The 19,570-nt window shown below is 29.9% G+C and overlaps 3 long non-coding RNA genes across 6 annotated transcripts; all 3 read right to left on the bottom strand.

Moving 5' to 3' along the window:
- Positions 1–714: 714 nt before the first annotated feature.
- Positions 715–5,656, bottom strand: LOC139786711 (uncharacterized). Its single transcript, XR_011722385.1, has 5 exons — positions 5,441–5,656; positions 3,349–5,279; positions 3,062–3,239; positions 1,771–1,875; positions 715–1,690 (listed from the first exon to the last, which is right to left on the bottom strand). It is a non-coding gene; the product is annotated as an uncharacterized lncRNA (long non-coding RNA).
- A 9,770-nt stretch (positions 5,657–15,426) lies between these two features.
- On the bottom strand, positions 15,427–17,722 carry LOC139786714 (uncharacterized). 3 transcript variants are annotated; one of them, XR_011722389.1, is made up of 5 exons: positions 17,712–17,722; positions 17,414–17,618; positions 15,967–16,127; positions 15,784–15,863; positions 15,427–15,629 (listed from the first exon to the last, which is right to left on the bottom strand). It is a non-coding gene; the product is annotated as an uncharacterized lncRNA (long non-coding RNA). The 3 variants fall into 3 exon arrangements; XR_011722390.1 differs by lacking the exon at positions 17,414–17,618; XR_011722388.1 differs by lacking the exon at positions 17,712–17,722 and having other exon boundaries at positions 17,414–17,691.
- LOC139786713 (uncharacterized) lies at positions 17,718–18,818 on the bottom strand. Of its 2 annotated transcripts, none has more exons than XR_011722387.1 (3): positions 18,397–18,818; positions 17,983–18,343; positions 17,718–17,905 (listed from the first exon to the last, which is right to left on the bottom strand). It is a non-coding gene; the product is annotated as an uncharacterized lncRNA (long non-coding RNA). The 2 variants fall into 2 exon arrangements; XR_011722386.1 differs by having other exon boundaries at positions 18,418–18,817.
- Positions 18,819–19,570: the final 752 nt, after the last annotated feature.

Below are 19,570 nucleotides of genomic sequence, written 5' to 3' on the forward strand. Positions count from 1 at the left end.
ACTTTTTAGACGTTCATTAGTAAGCCTAAACAAACATCTCTACCAAGTTTCAAAACGTTTGGAATTATTTCTGTCTTTCATTTTGACTGAGCTATTGGTCCTTATATAAATTGATAATTATTAATATATATTGTGCATTATTTACTGTGCCAGGCTCTAATTTTCTTGTCATTATTTGATTTATTTCTTAATTATTTGTACAAATTTTTTGTGCCATTTTTTGATTTTTATAAACTTTACCAATGAGTACTGTCAATCTCTTGACCTAGTATAGATAAATATGTGATGCTTGGCTAGTTGTAACATACGACCGCTTGTATAGGATATTCTACGGAAAGTCGCTGAAACTAATTAGCTCTTATTTTATGATGCATAAAAGTTTCGAAAAAAATAAAATTGCGTTTAATAGAAGACATTTGGTAGTTTTATTTAAATATAAGTATAATAAAACATTTTTACTTAAATTTATTTGATTTTATAAATCTTAGCAAAATTAGACATTCTAATGATACATGTTTTTGAAGTGTGCACTGTTATTATTTGAACAAAAATTAATTCTTAAAAGTGATTAATGGTAAAATAAATAATTATTTACATAAAGTTTTTTACAGTTTTCGTAAAAGATTTGATTTTTGCTCAAATAGTAAAAATTAATGATAATAACTAAAAATAAAGGGAAAATAGGTAAATAAAGGGAAAAAATAAGAACATGAATAATGATTGTAGTCTGCAAAATAGTTCTGCTGCTTTATTGCATTATACAAACGCATAAATATTTTCAAATATAATTAATATATAAAACGTAAAACGTCCCAAATAGTAAAAGTATACAAAAAACTTTAGAAGACAATTTAGAAAAAGAAACTTAATGAAATGCAATTTTGCAACTTGTGTAAAAGTCAATATTATAACTAGACAGACATTGCTTTTTTCCACCAATCCGCATATAAAAAATCTGATGTCTAATATAACTTTTAAACATGCTTACTGCCTTAAAATAAAAATCATGAACATGTATAATTTGTTTTTTTTACTCAAAAGATTTTTTTACTCAAACATATTCCATAAAAAAATATATTAAGTGACTTCGAGAGGAGACTCTGCGACTAAAAAAAATTGAAATTTAAGCAATATCGCAAAAATAAATAAAAATAAACGAAGTGATCTTTTTATTTAAACACGAATCTACCTGACCTCACTTGCGTCTTGCAAATCAAATGATTTCTAAATCTTGAATAATTACTAAAAATAAAATATCTATAGGGAAATATCCTCCCCCTTTCACGTGGAATCTATATAGAAGGGTTATTACAAACAATGACGAGGTCACTACGAAATAAATCTACGACTGTTTTACGGTACAGTGGGATAATAATTAATAATAAATTCGATTGGATGCATTTGTGCACATCGATGTATCTAAAAGAATTCGCTGTAGACTATTTTTGTGCTTTTTTGTTCTTTGTTCTTCCTTGTTCTTTTTTGTTTTTTTGTAAAAGATTAGATAACCATACTTTTATGACGTCTGGTTTCCTGTCTTTTAAGATATTATATTTAGCTTTGACTTCTTCGATTACTGGTAGAGGTGGTAATTTCGGTAGTCGTTTACGTAAATAAGTCGAAAAATAGGTTTTTGCCTCTGTTTGTTCTTTATCCGTCCATCGTATTTTCTTTTGATACGTTTTACGGCCTGAAATGCAAATATAGTCATTCATAAAAAAGTGGTCGAATAAAATCTTGATGTACATAATCTAATCATTATTTATTTACATGCTTGATTTTTCTGCTTTCTTTGTACGTTGACTACACTCTCATTAGAACAGTCTGAACTTGTATTCATTAAATAATCTGATATATCACTATCCGAATGTTTTCCTATTAGAAATAGAAAAAAGTACGAAAGTAATACAAAAAGTATGCAAATTAGAAACTTGCACATTGCTTCCTCATCATCACAGATCGTTACCATTGTTCCTATTTTATTTCGCTCACAAAGCTCCTTTGTGAGAAAGCTTGTATTTTATTTGATGCATAATTATTAGTATTTATTTGTTTCGACTTCCTCATAGAGGAAGCTTTATGAGCGAAATAAAATAGGATGGTAAAGATCTGTAATGATGAGAAAGCAATGTGTAAGTTTCTAATTTGCACACTTTTTTAATTTTAAATTTAATCTTTTTATGAATTGATAGAGCTTAGTAGCACAAGTGGAATTTTACAATCGACGCAATGTCAAATCGATGTTGACTCTGAGAATTCGGACTACATGGTCCAATATAGACTTCGCATATGGACCTTTAATCGCGTATAAAGCTGGGTCTAATCAACTAAATCTTAAAGAATGATATATGAAATAAAGATAGAAAGGACTGAAGAATATAATAGAATTATAAATGGCCTGATATCTCAAAATTGGCGGAAGTTAGAGCAACCGTGGACATTTCTAAAAAATTCAAAATTTTATTTTTAAAAAACCCTTTTACCGATTATCGCCAAATTCAAAATACCAATCTTCTTTTAATAATACTCTATATAAAATTGCATATAAACTTATACGTGTAACTTTTTGAGCAGATATCGGTAACTCCTTCATCAATCCTCGCCAAATTCAGAACAACCTTCCTTTAATGATACTCTATATATAAGATTACATGTATAACTTGTACACTTTTTAGGCAAAAATCGGTAGCCCCTTCACCGATCTTTGTTAAATTCAACACCAACCTATTTTTAATGATACTCTATCTATAAAAAAAATTAAGCTCGATATCTCAAACGTTGCAAAAATTATAGCAAACACGTAGATTTTTTTAAATAGAAATCGGTGACCCTTTTATTATTAGCAATTTTTATTAATTCTATTATATTTTTCAGTTTTTTCTACTTCTATTTCATATAAAATTGTTTAAGATTTGGTTAATCAGTTCTTGAGTTATAGAAATTTCGGTAAATTTGACAAGTATTATTTAGGATTTTATTTAAATATTTCAAAAATGTTTACTGTTAATTTACACATTAATTTTAATTTGTAGAAATAATTGATATATACATGTATACTTACGATAAATTACACCTTTGTTTTTCGAGTAAATATTCTGTTTTTTCCGTAGATTTGAAGTCACTTGTTTCTTTACATTTTGTTTCTTTTTTTTTCTTTCTGTTACTTTATTTTCCATTTGCTTCTATTGAGGTATCAACACATGTTTCTTCATTTACATCGCCAAATGTCTGTGATTCATCTGATAAATAAAAACACAATTATATGATTACTATATCATTAATATAACAATTATTAATGATAATTTAACTTTTAATTAACTTTTAATTAAAGTTTATATAAATGCTAACCTTGATTATTGAAGGAAAGACTATTTTCATTGTTCATAGTTACGTCAGTTTCGTTAGAAGTTGTTGTATCCGCGCCTTGAGCTTTTTCTAAAATCTTTGACATTTCTAATATATCGACTTTAGCAACGGGTTGCCTATAAATCTGCTTATGAATTTGTTCATGATAACCCATGAAGTTTGCCACTCTCGTTACTTGATTATCTGACAAGTTTAAATCCACACATTTTGTTGCAACATGTTTGCGCAAAGCAGTACCACGAAGTAAGGAAACATTTTTTGCTCCACATGCACTTGCAAAATCTCGCATTAATCTACAAGCTTGTAAATGTTTATAGCGACTTTTATCCTTACTGGGTAATCCAAACAAAAATGGATTTTTTGATGGCACCTCAGCGTCTTTTCGAAATTGTAGCAAAAGTTGAATACTTTTTAACATTTGTGTATCTAACAGCACTGGAACGGTTCTGTTTAATTTACCACGAATAGTAAATCTAACATAATTATGACTTTTGTCCGATTTTATAGAAGTTTTACACGTAGTGCTTGTCCCACAGGCACATTCATAGTTTTTATAATCGTTAATTAAAATCCTTTCTGTTTCTCCAGCTCGACGACGATTAAACACTTGAATGGCTATGAGTGTTACCTCGGCTAATGATTTCCATGCTTCATACGAAAATTCTTTTGATAATATTTCAATATTTGCTTCTAGCTTTCTTTTCAAATAATCAGTTAGAGATTTAATGTCACTTGTTCGAGGTAATATCGTCTTTTTTGTCGTTTAATTTTTGTATTGGTTTCTATTGCCACTTTATTTACAGTTCCACTAAAATCTACATCATAGATTTTCATAAAATCCTCAACATCTTTCCGCTTTATTTCATCTTTGTCTATCATATATGTAACATCTAAGATTTTGCCGATTTTTTTTAGACAAGTGCCAAGAGTAGATGCATTAGTTGGATGTTTATACATGTTTGTTTCGTACTCTAATTCTGCAACATCATTGATTGCCTCAATGACCGTTCTATAAAATTGTGGAGCATAGGCAGCAGCTAAAGTTTTGATTTCGGAATTTCGATTTCTCAAAGCTAATACTAAACGACCTAGAAGACGTAGATGACTTCGTATATAAGTGTTCTGATGTTGATGAACTTGGCTTTTGCACATACTATTTCCATACAGAATGATTGCACGGTCATACTTAATAGCTTTAGTTATTTCATCTTCTTGCAAAACCGGCAATATTTCTACTCTCATTCTTCTACTTGTTTCTGGATGACATCTGCCAAGAGCTCTTCGAGCATTTTGTAAGATTTTTCGAGAAGATTCTTCATTTTCATTATCTTGACAGTATCGGGCATGGTGTCTTAAATTATTTAGCGTATAATATCCATTACAATAAGGGCAATTGACAAAATTTATACCATTCTGTTTTGTTTTTTGTATAGGTCTTCTAACGGTTATCATTCTACCATGATTATATTCTTTTGTTGCATTAAAAATAAAGTTTCCTTCTTTTCTTATATTTGCTATTTTATGCAAGCGTTCAGCACAACCTTTTGGTAAGTTTAAAAACTCTTTAACCGGATCTTCATTACGGTGTTTGTTTTCTAAGTGACGCGCTATTTTGCTTTGTAGAGTATGACAAAATACACAAAAATTTTTTTTGTTATCGCCTTTAGGACCGTGTGATAGTTCAGCAGTTAGTTCAGATCCATCACATGCACTATTTCCAGGAACATTAAATTTGAATTGATTTGTATATTTAGAGTTTCCAGAAACATTACTTATTTCACTAATATTACTTTCTGAATCTTCTGTTATTTCTGTTTTATTAATTTCTGAACTCTGAGTTTCATCAGTTGGCTCGTATTCGCTAATAGCATCTTGAGTTATATTTGTATTTTTTGAACTATTGTTACCATCATCTAAAATAAAAACAAAAATATATATTTAAAACTGCATATCTAAAAGATATTCCAAGAGCATTAATATTGTAAAATAAATTATTTAGCATAAATAAACTGTAAATATAGCTGATTATACACAAAATCTTTATATTTGAAATTATTTTTTTTCTACTACTTACTATAGCTTGATAAATTCAAAGGTGATACATTATCGTCTTTATTAGATAATTTACGTTTCTTTCTTTCTGGAGATTTAAATATTTCTTGTCTTTCTTTTTTTTGATCAGTTCTTTTTGGTATTGCTTTCAAAATAGTATATTTTGGTTTAAGTATAATGTTTTCAGAAATTATACATTTTGGCGCTATTTTTTTTGAGTTATTATTACAATTTTTTTTGTCATTATTTTTTAAATCGGTTTTATTTTGATCTAAAAAATAAAAAAAATTATTAAAATATTTATAAGTATTAAAGGCTCAGAAATCATAAAAATATTCACACCAATGGTATAAATAACAAAAAATATTTTAAATTTACCTTTTATTTCTGTATTAATAGTAAGAAAATTATCTTCAATCATGTTTTGATGTGTAAGCTTTTCATCTGATGTAGTTTTTATAGACATCTTTTCTTTATTTATTTCCAACGGCAAGATTTCATTTTCAGTATCAATAATTTTATTATCTATATAATTTTCATTTAAACTCTTTTCTGTTACTTCGTCATTTGTGTTGCAATGCGTTTGTTCATCACTTTTAAGAAGTGACTCACATAATGTTACAGAAGGTGTGCAAACAGATTCTTCATTTAAATATGATTTTTAAAAAAAAGGTAAAAAAAGGCGCCAAGTACACGCATAGTAGTGTATATGTTGTTACCTCGAAAAAAAAAACAGTGGTAATATTATACCTCAAAAAAATCTAAGTAACAAGTGGTAGACCTAATCTTTGTATCTCGAAAAATCTCGAAAAAACCTAAGCAGTAGTATCTTTACCTAAAAAAAACCGAAGTAACAAGTGGTAGACGTAATCTTTGTATCTCGAAAAATCTTGAAAAAACCTAAGCAGTAGTATTTTTATTTAAAAAAAATTATAACTCAAGTGATACACACCTTATTAAAGATGAGTCGCGCTTCAAGTGATCTATTACAATTACAAAAAAGAAATGATATCTCTTTTTAAATTACAGCGCCAATTACAGAGAGAATATACATTGAGAATCTTTGTATTTCGAAAAATCTCGAAAAAAACCTAAGCAGTAGTATTTTTATTTCCAAACATGTTGTTACCTAGAAAAAAACAGTGGTAATATTATACCTCAAAAAAATCTAATTATATATATACCTTAACAAAATTATTATTATATCACGAAATTGCGTTACCAAACTCAATCCAAGTGATATATATTTCAAAAAATTATCTCACAAAATTGTCTCACAAAAATTGTCTCACAAAATTGTCTGATAAAAATTGTCTCACAAAATTGTCTCACAAAAATTGTCTCACAAAATTGTCTCACAAAAATTGTCTCACAAAATTATTAAATTACAAAATTGTTACTTTATTCAATCCAAGTGATATCTACCTCGAAAAAACCTAAATAACAAGTGGTATCTATTTAAAAAAAAAAATATGTGAAATCTTTTAATACTGCGCCAATTACAAAGAGAGAATATATATATTATATATATACCTTAACAAAATTATTATTATATCACGAAATTGCGTTACCAAACTCAATCCAAGTGATATATATATTTCAAAAAAATATATGAAATCTTTCTTTAAATTACGCCAACTACAAAGAGAATATATATATTGCTTTGAAAAATAATTGTAGTGCAACTACTCTTAAAAAATAAAACAAAATTGTGTTACCTAACTCAACCCAAGTGGTATGTATCTTTGTATTCCTGAGGATCTTTCTATCAACCCAAGTGGTAGTAGTTTTAATTCTCCTTGATAAAATTATAATATTACAAAGAATCATTTAATCATTTTAATCACAAAGAATTAAAGAGGTAACATTATAAAATAAAAATATTTAATTAAAATAAAATAAATAAATTTTTCTTGTAAAAAACTTGGCGCTGCTTTTTTAACCCTTAAATGCCACACCTCTCAAGAATCTCGTAAATGACACATGGGGTCTAAAAGACCCCAGCATGAAAAATGTCTCCTTACTCATTGATTTTTTTATATTTAGTTATGAAAATTATTTTCAATGTTGTTCAAGGCTTAGAAAAGAGAATAAAATGCTTATATTATTAAAATTTCAATTTCAACATAGTATAAAAAATTTAAAAAATTAAATAAACTGAGTACTGCTAAGTGTACAACCGGGTAGGTCAATCACTCAACTATCATCAATGGGAGCATGAGCTCCATTTTTGGGGGAACATTTAAAAATATATCATTGTAAAGGGTCTGGGGTCCGCTGGACCCCGGGTGGCATTTAAGGGTTAATAAAGTCTATCCAGACAAACTTGCATAGGTGCATAAGCATATGCATAAAGAGATGGATTGGTCTATTTCCTTTTGCACATATATCTGAACCAATCAATTTCTTACGCTTATGTTTATGCGCGATGCAAATTTGTCTGGATAGATTTTAAAAAAGCAGCGCCAAGTTTTTTACAAGAAAAATTTATTTATTTTATTTTAATTAAATATTTTTATTTTATAATGTTACCTCTTTAATTCTTTGTGATTAAAATGATTAAATGATTCTTTGTAATATTATAATTTTATCAAGGAGAATTAAAACTACTACCACTTGGGTTGATAGAAAGATCCTCAGGAATACAAAGATACATACCACTTGGGTTGAGTTAGGTAACACAATTTTGTTTTATTTTTTAAGAGTAGTTGCACTACAATTATTTTTCAAAGCAATATATATATTCTCTTTGTAGTTGGCGTAATTTAAAGAAAGATTTCATATATTTTTTTGAAATATATATATAACTTGGATTGAGTTTGGTAACGCAATTTCGTGATATAATAATAATTTTGTTAAGGTATATATATAATATATATATTCTCTCTTTGTAATTGGCGCAGTATTAAAAGATTTCACATATTTTTTTTTAAATAGATACCACTTGTTATTTAGGTTTTTTCGAGGTAGATATCACTTGGATTGAATAAAGTAACAATTTTGTAATTTAATAATTTTGTGAGACAATTTTTGTGAGACAATTTTGTGAGACAATTTTTGTGAGACAATTTTGTGAGACAATTTTTATCAGACAATTTTGTGAGACAATTTTTGTGAGACAATTTTGTGAGATAATTTTTTGAAATATATATCACTTGGATTGAGTTTGGTAACGCAATTTCGTGATATAATAATAATTTTGTTAAGGTATATATATAATTAGATTTTTTTGAGGTATAATATTACCACTGTTTTTTTCTAGGTAACAACATGTTTGGAAATAAAAATACTACTGCTTAGGTTTTTTTCGAGATTTTTCGAAATACAAAGATTCTCAATGTATATTCTCTCTGTAATTGGCGCTGTAATTTAAAAAGAGATATCATTTCTTTTTTGTAATTGTAATAGATCACTTGAAGCGCGACTCATCTTTAATAAGGTGTGTATCACTTGAGTTATAATTTTTTTTAAATAAAAATACTACTGCTTAGGTTTTTTCAAGATTTTTCGAGATACAAAGATTACGTCTACCACTTGTTACTTCGGTTTTTTTTAGGTAAAGATACTACTGCTTAGGTTTTTTCGAGATTTTTCGAGATACAAAGATTAGGTCTACCACTTGTTACTTAGATTTTTTTGAGGTATAATATTACCACTGTTTTTTTTTTCGAGGTAACAACATATACACTACTATGCGTGTACTTGGCGCCTTTTTTTACCTTTTTTTTAAAAAAGGTAATTTTGTACGGATATCACGCCTTTTTGTAGTATTACGCATTTTATAAACAGTATGTACAGGGTGTTATTTCGAGGTATAATACTACCACTTTGTTTTTTTCGAGGTAACAACATAATACATATATACTACTATGCGTGTACTTGGCGCCTTTTTTTTACCTTTTTTTGAAAAAGGTAATTTTGTACGGATATCACGCCTTTTTGTAGTATTACGCATCTTAATCTTAACAGAAAAAAATTACACCTTATAAAGAAATGTGTCTGAAGTTGTTAATATATATATAAACATTGTCAGACATTGCTTTTATGTAAAATATGCATCTATATTATGTTGCTTGTATAAATTATTTTTTACCAACTTTTTCCAATCATAATAACTACACACCCAATGTGACGAACTACTATACAATATTTGAATGTGTTTTTTATCTTGTGATACAGATTGAATCGTATCAGGCAATTGCCGTGTTTCTACCGGTCTATAATCCGAACAATTTTGTAAAAGTCGATGGAAATGATCCACATGTATGTCCATCAGCCATTGGCCCTGGACAATTATATTTCTGTCTGTAGGCATTAAAGTAATGTATTTTTTTGTGTGTACAGACATGTTAGTTGTTAAAAATAAGATGTTTTTCTATGACTGCTAATGCAGCTTTTTTAAAACTATAGCCGTAAACAGCCAAAATTTAGCGCTAATAGCAGCCAATGTTTGCCAGCGCTTGTGGCAGCCGTTATATAGCGCCAAAGAGCAGCCGGATTATATATATATATATATATATTTTTTTTTTCCCAGAAGACCTGTAAAAGAAAATATATATTTACATAATACAATTTAATTTAATAGCCCGTTATTTATAGTCAAATCTTATTTCAAGACCATCTTAAGTAATGTCTTAAAATGCTTTGTGATTGACTTATCTTAAGATTGTACTTAAGACGATCATAAAAATGAGATCCGACTACGAATATCAACCAAATGAATAAAGAATGGGGGTATTAGCATCATGACAGAAGTAAAATATATTAAAGGAATTAGTTGCTGGGTCGGTTAAAATAACTCTAAAATTATGTAGGGAAGACCGGGGCTAAGTCGACATTGAGGCAAACTTGACACTAGACTTTTGCTAATTTAAATCTATCGTAAAAACTTGCCTTTCCTACTGTAAATGCGTCTTTATGTGCTAGTATTATCAACAGGATTTGATGACATTCTGAGTTATGGTGTAATTTTTAGCGCGACATAAGCATTTTTGATGGTGAAAAGTAATTTTTCTGATCTCTCGAAAATTTCTACTCTTTCATCAAGCTTTAATCTTGCAAACCTATATGTAAGTGATTTTCATGGAAAATTTGATGCTCTATATGAATCCGATAATCGTTTTTAGATATTTTCAAAATTTCATATTTTTGAAGTGACAAAAGTAAAAAACGACGTCCGAGGCAAAGTCAATACCACGCCGTTTCATCGGCTCCCAGTAACAAACGATGCTTGTCATGCAGCCGTATGGCTCATCATGACAAATGTATGCGTACGTCCGATCGTGAGTTTACCTGCATTAATTGTTTTTCAGACATGAGTTTAGATGAAGATAATTGAAAGTTCAACAATTTTTGTTCTCATGATTTCAAATGATTGGTCTAGCTACTTTATTCCGAATTTTTGTACTTTTTAAATACACAATAAACAATGTATTTTTATTTTCAGACAGTAAAAAATAAGTTCCAAATCAAATTGTGTCGATCAGACAAAGTGTTGAGTTTGCCCCGGCGGGGTGTCGAGTTTGCCCCGGCATTTTTCAATTCGAAAATTTGTCTTTGCGTCATTTTTCCTTTCCTGGCGGCAAAACAGAGCGACGTACAGCAAAACTTTCTGAATCAATTTTATACCTGAAGGAACACTCTTTAAATATATACCATTAAATTTGCCTAAAATTTTAATTAAATATTAAAAATTACCTTTGAAAAAATAGTGTCGAGTTAACCCCGGTCTCCCCTACTTTTAAAATCTTTAAATTTTTTAAATACTTTAAAGTAGAGAAAATCGAGGGTAGTTTCCGAACGAACGGTAAGGATACAAAATCTAAAACTTTATATTTTCACAAATTATCCCGAGTGTACAAGTAGTGATTGATTCTACTAATAAAACTTTATATTTTTACAGTACAAATTATTCCCAAACGCAAGTACAAATAGTGATTGATTCTGCTCGTAAAAAACCCAGGTAGCACATAATATTAGTTATACGTTTTTTGAACGTATATATAGTTAGTTTCATAACCGTAAAGAACCATTAAGAAACGTTTGAACAAAAATGTGTTTAAAATATGATTTAAATCATGATTTAAGAAACGTATTTTTTACGTTTCTACAGTTAAAAATATTTATTAAATTTTTTCTTTCAAAATTATAATTGCTTTATTTATATATGTTACGGGCAATTTGATAAATTGGGCATTATGCATAATGGCCGGGCAATATGCATAATTCCCAATTTGTTCGGTCAAAATGATTAATAGAGAAGAATTAATCAAATTGCCCGGTCATTATGCATATTTCCCAATGCTAAATGGTTATTTTGATAAATCACCTTATTTGAGTTAATTTTCCCGGCAATCTTAAGCCCCTTGCACAATAGACGATAGCGATAGCGATAGCGACAGCGACAATGTTGCCAACAAAGGTATAACCTACATAGGTTAGATGACGCGCTTTAAAAGTATTTAACTGTTTAAAGCGCGTCACTAACCTATGTACAAGTTTAGCGACAGAATAGTTGCTTTTTTCAAAGTCATCAGAAAATTTTTTCCACCGAAAGAGAATACAACCGACAATAAGTAATAATTAATCCGTATTTGATAAATAAAAAAACCAAATATCCGAGTTTAGTGTTTTTTTCTTATTTTCTTAACGATATCTTAACAAATTCTAGCGACCCCCAAATTTTATCAACAGTTTTGGATTCGAGGGGCAAAATACATAGAATTTACCTCTTTTCAATTGATTTCTCGTTGGGGCCCTAATTGTAGACATTTACCGAAAGTTGAAATTATAGACAGACTGCCATTCTTTTTAGAAAGATATTTTAATATGTTAATCACATTTCCCACTTGTCTGTGGGCATTATGCATAATGACCGGTCAGTTTGATTAATTTGAACATTTTGGCTTTTATTATTCAAATGTCCCGAAAGAAGCGGGAATTATGCATATTGCCCGGCCATTATGCATAATGACCGAATTAATCAATTGCCCGTAACATATATAATAGGGTAAATATGCATTTTTAAAAAAGGTAATTTTGTATAGATATCACGCCTTTTTGTAGTATTACGCATTTTATAAACAGTATGTACAGGATGTTATTTCGAGGTATAATACTACCACTTTGTTTTTTTCGAGGTAACAACATAATACATATATACTACTATGCGTGTACTTGGCGCATTTTTTTGAAAAAGGTAATTTTGTACGAATATCACGCTTTTTTGTAGTGTTTTTAAAAACACATAAATTATGGAACATTATAAGACAAAAACCAATTCGCTGTCTGTATTTGAACTGGTACTTTACTCTTGTACGTATGGAGTACTCACGTTCAGCTCGGCGAAAGAGAATAAGCATGGAAATCTCATTGTGCATATTTTAAAAGCATATAAATTGTGGAACATTTTAAGACTAAAACCAATTTGCTATCTGTATTTGAATTGGTACTTTACTCTTGTATGTATAGGGTGCTTACGTTTGGGTCGGCTGAAGGGGATGAGCACAGAAATCTCATTGTGCATATTTAAAAGCATATAAATTGTGGAACATTTTAAGACTAAAATCAATTCGCTATCTATATTTGAACTGGTACTTTACTCTTGTACGTATAGGGTATTCACGTTCAGGTCGACAAAAGGGAATAAGCACGGAAATCTCATTGTGCATATTTTAAAAGCATATAAATTGTGAAACATTTTAAAACTAAAACCAATTTGCTATTTGTATTTGAATTGATACTTTACTCTTGTATGTATAGGGTGCTTACGTTTGAGTCGGCTGAAGGGGATGAGCACAGAAATCTCATTGTACATATTTTAAAAGCATATAAATTGTGGAACATTTTAAGACTAAAATCAATTCGCTATATATATTTGAACTGGTACTTTACTCTTGTACGTATGGGGTATTCACGTTCAGGTCGACAAAAGGGAATAAGCACGGAAATCTCATTGTGCATATTTTAAAAGCATATAAATTGTGAAACATTTTAAAACTAAAACCAATTTGCTATTTGTATTTGAATTGATACTTTACTCTTGTATGTATAGGGTGCTTACGTTTGGGTCGGCTGAAGGGGATGAGCACAGAAATCTCATTGTGCATATTTTAAAAGCATATAAATTGTGGAACATTTTAAGACTAAAATCAATTCGCTATCTATATTTGAACTGGTACTTTACTCTTGTACGTATAGGGTATTCACGTTCAGGTCGACAAAAGGGAATAAGCACGGAAATCTCATTGTGCATATTTTAAAAGCATATAAATTGTGAAACATTTTAAAACTAAAACCAATTTGCTATTTGTATTTGAATTGATACTTTACTCTTGTATGTATAGGGTGCTTACGTTTGAGTTGGCTGAAGGGGATGAGCACAGAAATCTCATTGTGCATATTTAAAAGCATATAAATTATGGAACATTTTAAGACTAAAACCAATTCGCTATCTGTATTTGAACTGGTACTTTACTCTTATATGTATAGGGTGCTTACGTTTAGGTCGGCTGAAGGGATGAGCACAGAAATTTCATTGTGCATATTTTAAAAGCATATAAATTGTGGAACATTTTAAGACTAAAACCAATTTGCTATCTATATTTGAATTAGTACTTTACTCTTGTATGTATAGGGTGCTTACATTTGGATCGGCTGAAAGGGATGAGCACAGAAATCTCATTATGCATAATTTAAAAGCATATAATATGTGAAACATTTTAAAACTAAAATCAATTCGCTATCTGTATTTAAACTGGTTCTTTACTCTTGTACGTATGGGGTATTCACGTTCAGGTCGGCGAAAGGGAATAAGCACGGAAATCTCATTGTGCATATTTTAAAAGCACATAAATTATGGAACATTTTATGACTGAAACCAATTCGCTATCTGTATTTGAACTGGTACTTTACTTTTATACGTATGGGATACGCACGTTCGAGTTGGCCAAAGGCCAACGTGTTTTTATTTTTCCGCTACGTGTCCTACGAGCGGAGATATTGCGACGCAAAGTCGAAATGCGAAAATTTTATATTAAGATATTTCTACTAACGTCGACGTCTCTCAATATATCTCAATATATATATATATATATATCAGAGAAATGTAACTTTCACTTTTTCGACATTGGCGATACTATAGTATCGCCAGTTTCGATATCGCGCTCGCATTGTTATCGATCGATCTAGTAGGTAAATTAATAAGCGAAGATATTACGACGTAAAGTCCAAACAAATGTAAAAATTTTATTTATTAAGATACTTCTTCGTAAGATACGTCGGTCTCTCAATATATGACACTAGACATTACAGACGCGCGCGCTTCGCGCGCGCCATTTAGCTTTAACATTATGCTATTACTATTACACTATTCCCTAATAGCCAAATGCTAGCAGAATGCCGACAGTATGCCAGCAGATCCGAGCATGACCATCGAGCAGATTCCTGTCCCCTGCGTCCTCATTAAGCTTATTTTCTAGCAGCACGATCTGCTGCCCACAATGTAATCGCAGAAACGCGGCAGAAATCGTGCACAACATGCAGTCACAATGTGATAGTAAAAATGTAGCAAGAATTGGACATGAGCCATATGAGCTAATAACAGCAGAAACACAGCAGAAATGGTGCATGGCCTGCTGTCACAATATGATGGCAAAAATTAATATAGCTAGAAGAGAACATAGCTCACTATAACGTACTGGTTATTTATATATAATTTATTCTCTCCTATTACCATAAATAATATTTCAGTGGAAAGAATTGTTATTAATGACAGTAATTATACTATCAATTCAAAAGTATGCCACATTATAAGAGTGGACTCCACAATACAACTGATACAAGTTGTGCAGTACCGTAATTTATACCGAAGATAATAGACAAGGTAATATGTTTATCGAAATTAATAAATATCTTCTCGTTATATATAAATTTAATTCATATTATATGTATTAATTCATAAAATTTCTTATACAATATACATATTATTTTACAGTTCAAGACCAGAGGCAGAGCCACGGGGATACGGCGGCAAGAAGAAAGATTTATGGCCTTTCTGTACAGACTTTCATCACCATACTATCATTGGGCATTAGACGAGGCAGAGGCAGAGGCAGACAGTATAGATAGATAAGATTCCATATACCCATTATATTATATACTTCCATTATATTATATATATACTTCCATTATATTATGTACTCTTATATACCCTGAAATAATCATTTCTTTTGTAAAATAAAAAAACAATAAAAACATGTAATATTGATCAGATTATTGTCTACTCCATCTTTCATGCATGCATGCGTTATGCGTACAACGTCTGCATGTGCATGTACGCATAATGAGAAATAATATATTACTAGCCAGATATATCTTGCTGCGGGACGGTCTTTTCTTTCCCTCGACGTATTAGTATGTCGGTGTAAAACATGTTGAAGTCAAGTCTAATTCAAACATAAATAATTTAGAAATTAATTAGTATCTAATTTTATATCAATTGTGTGAGAAAAAAAGGATGCATAAAAATTATATAAATAAAATTCTTACCGACATAACACATTAAGTAATTTCTCATTGTTATTATCACAACCAAAATCACAAATTCGATCTAGAAGTCGTGTCAATACTTTAGTAAATCTTTCGTCTAATGATACGATTGTTTCTTCGAAACTTCCTGTTCCATCTTTCGCCGTAGAACTGTTCTCAATCTATGAAAAAATACAGTCAATTAATATATTATAAGCGTGTACATGTATGTTACATAAATTAAAATTAAAAAGCATTTTTTTCAAGTAACAGAAATGTGATACATAATGAAGTCTTATTTAAATTATGATATATAATAATGCAGCGATAAACTATTATCACCATGCCTTTTATGATTAACTATACAAGTATAATGATTTTCTTCTTTTGAAACTAAATATAAATAATGATATGTAATATTATAATTCTAGAGGATAATTTATACTTTTATAATAACACTTAAATATATTTTTTAGATATGTAAATTTTTAACTTATGATTAGGTATTTGTTATTATTTGACCAAGTAATAAATAGCAAATGTTTAATGTTGCATTGTACAAAACGCATGTTGTAAAAATACATAAAAAATAGCTTGCTAATAATACGTATTTTTCAAAATCATATTTAAAAATATATATAAATAAAAATTGCAATTTTTACAATACATATGGATATCTTCTATGAATACACCGTAAATACATATTACAAGAAAAATTTATTTATTTTATTTTAATTAAATATTTTTATTTTATAATGTTACCTCTTTAATTCTTTGTGATTAAAATGATTAAATAATTCTTGTAATATTATAATTTTATCAAGGAGAATTAAAACTACTACCACTTGGGTTGATAGAAAGATCCTCAGGAATACAAAGATACATACCACTTGGGTTGAGTTAGGTAACACAATTTTGTTTTATTTTTAAGAGTAGTTGCACTACAATTATTTTTCAAAGCAATATATATATTCTCTTTGTAGTTGGCGTAATTTAAAGAACATGGGTACAATGTATAATCAACGGACATCATGTATGTCATCAGGTGCGTTCAGCAGAAAACAATGTCAAGTTAATATTTATCTCCTCTCTTTCAAAAGACTAACCACGAACTACAAACTTCATATTATAACATTATTACAATTTATTTGTATTTTTAATTCGAGTCAAATGTGCGCCTGCATCTATCGCACGTCATTTTACTGCTTACCACAGACAATTGGTATTATAAACGTGCCATAAAAAAATGACTACTGGTCAATATATTTCGACACATAAAATATTATGATATTGTAAGATTATAATTTATAATATAATACATAGACGCTAGTCATATAAACATCAAACCATTTCATTACTTGATACGAAAAAAATGCCACTTTGATCTGCCAATTCAATCAGCCAATTAATTGCTACGTTTCTTCTTGGCACTAATCAACATATTTCTCTTTTGACTATTTCTCATTACCTCACAGATTTACATTTCGCTCACTTCATAATTATCAATATCCTAAAATTTAGAAGCAAAGTCCTTTAACTGTATCTTAACATCACGGATTGATATTCTCAAGTTTTGAATATCTCGTTTACAACATGTGTCAAATGTATCAACGCTGTAACATAATTCTAAAGATTCCAATTTGCCGGTGTACTGTAACGATTTCATATACTTTCTGAAATATTGAAGTGAGATCAACGTTTTAATATGCAAGAAAAATTTATATTCTGCCGATAAAATAAACAATAATTTATATAATTATTTATACCTAAAGGTACAGTATATCTTGCTTGGTCAATTCCTCTAACGTTGTAGTATCAACGACAGTCTGCAATATTCGAAATACTCGATATCGTACGTTACAACTATATTCAGTCCTCGCCATGACGATTGCCGAAACCTATGTTTATAAGAAATTGTGCAAACAAATCCATATCTCCATATTCCAGCATATAACATATCCTACAATTAAGTATATTTCACAATCAATTGTTGATTAGAAATTGAATATAAAAAAAAATGGTGTACCACAATATTACCTAAGTAAATTATCTTCATAGTTGGTATTCTGATCAGACTCTTTCGTCGCTAGAAACGTCTCTGTAAAGCTTTGAGACAATTCGGTATACCTGGCATTAGATTGTAGCCATTCTTCCAATAAATCCATACGCAATTTTATCGTATTCAACGAGAACAGTTTACCCAGCTCGTTAACAGCAGCGTTAATATCGGGTCTGTAGTTGGTTGCAGTTCGATATCGTAATGGTATGCTTCTTCGTTATACAATTCATACACCAGCTTGCACGGATTTTCAATTAAAGCAAGATACTCATCTTTCTCCAATCCGTACGTACGTAGAATATGCTCGGACGTAAATCTCAAATATTTGGATTTAATTTTCTGAAAGTAAAAGCCATAGAAGTCAATATATTTTTTACAACATAGACACGTACTTTACACAGAGATTACCGTACTTCTAACATTCCTTTTTCGAATTTAGTGGAATTCTGTGCCGCCAGCTGAGCATACTCGTAACATTCTTTCGCGGCAGCAACGCGATCAGCACCCGGAGGTGTATGATTTACGACATAGTACAATGCTGCAGTACCATAATAGAATCCATCTGAATCTGTCATCCGTTGTATACATTTCTTGATATCTTTGGAGCAACGTGGTATTTTTCGGATAAAGCGACCATGCAGTATTTTTCGATGCAGTAGAATTATTTCCCCATACTTGTGTCACTTCACCTTTAATAGCTAATGTGCATATGAGATGTGCCTCCAAATTAAGTACGGGTGCGATGTCAAGCCACTTGCCGTATGTTCTTAAATTCAACTCAGGTGCTAGTAACGAGAATTAATAAAATGTGAAATTAAGTTAAGTAATCATCCAAGTGCTGGCCATAAATTTTATTTCTGAAATATATTTACTAATGATTTGTCCAAATATCGACTTTAAGCAAGAACGGAAGTCTCCATTGGGCTATCGGCGGACACGTACTATGTCCAGGATTAAGCTGTATCCACTCATCGTGTTCCATTGGTGTAGGAAGCCTGTCATGATTGATAGTATGATATTAAATTCAAAATTAATATATGCGAAATTATTATAATTTACCCGCTCCGAGTGTAATTTTGCAAGAAGCAAAGATAATTTCTCTTTTCCATATTTTTGTCTCCTATGAGATCCATTAGTATAATAAACACTTCATAGTGGTAAAATGTAATCTGGAAATGTTTAAATGTAAAATCACATTATAAGAAACTATAACTAGCCAACATTTTATAGCTACGTGTTCCATAACGTAGATTACATCGCTTCAACATGGATTATCTTCCATTGCGCAACAACTCCATTACATTTCTTTCTAATCATCGATTTCATCTTACAGATAAGTAACTCTAATATATATTACCGATTATTAAATGGTGTTCAATATCATACGAAAATGATTACGTATAAAAAAGTAAATATCCAAATATTAAATTAATTGTCACAAATACATATTATTTTCTTATATCATTGCCTTATTCACGCTTGTATTCGAAACGGTTATCGTTGGATTCCACGTTTTAGTAAATATTTGTAATAATTCAAAAGGCAATCATTGAAATTAAATCCGAA

The sequence above is a fragment of the Temnothorax nylanderi genome, unplaced genomic scaffold (assembly GCF_030848795.1).
Source record: "Temnothorax nylanderi isolate EJ_2023f unplaced genomic scaffold, tnyl_v1.0 TNYL_tig1121_pilon, whole genome shotgun sequence".
Classification (NCBI taxonomy): domain Eukaryota; kingdom Metazoa; phylum Arthropoda; class Insecta; order Hymenoptera; family Formicidae; genus Temnothorax; species Temnothorax nylanderi.